Source organism: Anneissia japonica, unplaced genomic scaffold, assembly GCF_011630105.1.
Source record: "Anneissia japonica isolate Jap-2015-1 unplaced genomic scaffold, ASM1163010v1 scaffold3862_len378127_cov164, whole genome shotgun sequence".
Classification (NCBI taxonomy): Eukaryota; Metazoa; Echinodermata; class Crinoidea; order Comatulida; family Comatulidae; genus Anneissia; species Anneissia japonica.
Window position 1 is genome coordinate 282,694 of NW_022702440.1, and position 3,225 is coordinate 285,918.

The 3,225-nt window shown below is 33.7% G+C and overlaps 1 protein-coding gene across 1 annotated transcript in view; it reads right to left on the reverse strand.

Annotated features, from left to right (window-relative positions):
- LOC117103872 overlaps positions 1 to 3,225 on the reverse strand; it is a 39,956-nt gene that overhangs the window by 21,798 nt on the left and 14,933 nt on the right. The window lies entirely within an intron of this gene.

Below are 3,225 nucleotides of genomic sequence, written 5' to 3' on the forward strand. Positions count from 1 at the left end.
CTTTGTATATACTATTATTATTACTATTATTATTATTATCATCATCATCATTACTGTATTATATATTACAATATATAATATATATTATATTTTATAGCTCATATGCATATAGGGCTATAATACACATAAATATTTAAATCCTTGTTTATTAATTTATATAGTTCTATTACATAGGTATTACAGTAACTTGATTAGGTCTATTATATACTCATCCAATTAATATCTATATCAGTGTGACGTGGTATATTATGTATAATTGTAGTTTGAATTTCATGTGCATTCATCATATTTCTCATATGTTATCTTCATCAAAATCCCTTTTTATTCAATAATCCCGTATTGTTTCCAACAGCTTTGCTTTCGTGGCTCTTCTTCCTCTTTGACGAAACTTATATCATCCCGTGGATTCCCGTAATGTCTTCTTTTCTACTCAGAAAATTTACAGCTTATTGGCAACACATAGACTTCAAGCCAGTGGATGTAATCGACCAGTACATTTCATGGATAAAAAATTCCTCTGTTTAGCAATATTTTTTGTTACGCTCAGTAGTTAAATAAACGTGTTCAGAATGTTTATTATAAAAAATGCGGTATGTTGACAAACGTACCGTATCATACGTGACCAAAAACATAAATTTTTGCATTTTGTTTGTAAATTATAATATTTGAAACAACAATAAACAAAATACAGGTATGACCAGTGTCGTAATGAAGAGACCTAAGACACCTGGTTAGTGCTTTTCGGACCCTATTGGAGACTGCCGGTGGATTTTTTTTTTCCTAATTTTTTTTTAAGGGCGTATTTTTGATTTATTTTATTGCATGTTCCGCTTCCTATAAGGTATCCGATTAGCTTGGTCGATCTGAGATAATCTGACCATCATTAGAGATGTTTATATTGCTCAATTTTTTAGGTGATGTTTTTCATTTTGTGTGTGTGAATAAGTACTGAATAAAAAAAATCCTTAGAGATGAAAATATATAATGGTTCAGGATGAGCATTTATGCGTATCACGAATATTATAATTATGTCACTGAATTTGTCTAAAAATGTAATACATTAATCGTACTGTTAAATATAAATAACTTAATAACTAAATGAAATAGTTTCACGGGGATCCTTCTATACTGTCAGGATTGTGGCATCTTGAGTTGAGTACTGTTTTCAATATTATATATATGTGTGTAGACAGAGATTATTACAAGGAATTATTTTTTTTGCCAATTAACAGAGGAGATGTTCATTTGAATATTTTGTTATGTTCTTGTAGTACCGTGTAGTTAGATTTGACTTACGACCAGCAATATTCTGGTTGTTCTAATAATATTATAATGGTTGAGGGATAAAAACGTGTATCATGAAATTTATTAATATTGATGTTAATTGCATCTCTGACCAAAGTTTAAAGTGGAGGTGGGGACGATGTTCCTGTAAAGAGCCGCTATGAGCATGGTCGAGCGTCGCTGAAAATCTTTAAGAAGTTGTCCAGGGGGCGAAGCTATGGCAATTTCAGTGTTTCAAACGCCCCCCTCTCCCCCGCTGGTGCCAGCCCTGTTTAAGATACATACGTGTAGGGATGAAAGCAGATGTGGCACTATTTTGAGGACATACTATAAAATGTTACTTTACTTTAATTTATTCGCTTTTCCATTAAGTTGTACCATGTTATTTTAATCAGTTTCAGAACAATTAATTCTTGGAAATATATCCTAAACCTCGTTATTATAAAACGACTTTACGGATTATCAATTAAAAACGAAAAACTACCTGTAGAATTTAGGCCATCACTTTATATCTATTATCATGCATAAACCACTCAAAACCCTAAAACAACATTGGCATGGAATAAGAATAATTGATTAAACCAATTTGAACACTTGATTTAACTTGAGCCTGTATGTGAAACTCGTTTTAATTCACAGACCCTTATAATTGAATATAAAAGGCTAGTACCAGAACTCGTGAACCCGATGCTAGAACACGTCAATTGGTTGGTGAAGTTCACTAAGAACATACTGTATGACCCATGCGATTTACATATTTTGACTGTGACTACGACTTATGAATACGAAGGCGATTCATCCACAGAAAATATCCGAATGTTTTGGGCCTATAGACCAGACTGAAATCGGGACCGCACAGAAAACCAAAAGCAACCGTTGTCTTTTGTCTTTGTTTTCTTTCCAGAGCACGTGATTTTTTTTTTTTCATTCTGTTTTTGGAAATAAAAAAAAAAAAAAGGAAATACAAAAAAAAAAAAAAGAAGCTAGCTTGACGGTCGACCATCTTAGCCACCAAGCTAAGCACGGTTTTACTATCCCTATCCTATTAAACACTTATCACTTAACTATACTAGTGGCTTAATACAAATCGCTGTACTTAACGAGTTTATTGTATACAACACTCAGCACTTACCTAAACTAACAATATGACTAACACAGTTATTCCAGCAAACCGTTTAAATTTAAAGCATGAATAATCCATGTAGGCCTAATTTAAATTCTATACATTGCCTCGAAAGTGAAAACATATTATATATACAGTATAAATACTTAAATATCAAACATTATAAATTTGTTTTATATTCATTTTAGTAGTAGGCCTATATTACATTAATCAATGATGGCGCAGGAGTTGCCCTTTGTGTATGCGAGAGGAGGTGGGATGAGCTTGAGATGAGGGGGAGGTGTTCCAGTCGAGAAGGATTTCTCAGGCGGGTCGTAAGTGTCAGAACCTGTCAAATATGTTTTTCTCCTCAACAAATTCCGCTGAACTCTACGGGTGGAAGAGGTGGCAGCGAACTCGGAAAGATGGGTCTAACCCAGACTCTACTGGCGCCACCAGTTTTTTATTATTACAATTGCGATCGCCTCTTGCCATAAGAATAATAACTGGGGGTGTGTGTAAATAAAATCATCTAGTAGGCCTAGTCATATGAAGTAGGTGAGGTCTAGATATCAAAATACAATTCAATACAAATACGTAAACATTTTCTTATGTGTTTGACACAAAAATGGTAGCCAACGAATACAATCCGAAGACGTATATTTGAAGGGATTGTTTGTATTAAAGGAATTGTAATCGAGTGGACATGGACTCCTTGATATTCCCCTTCTTAATATTCTCAAATGATGTTCGGGGTGGGAATTAGCTATTTTCACCCGCGAATTTACCACGAATTTGTGTACTCCTGCTACCCACTGTAATATTTTCACTTCCCCCAT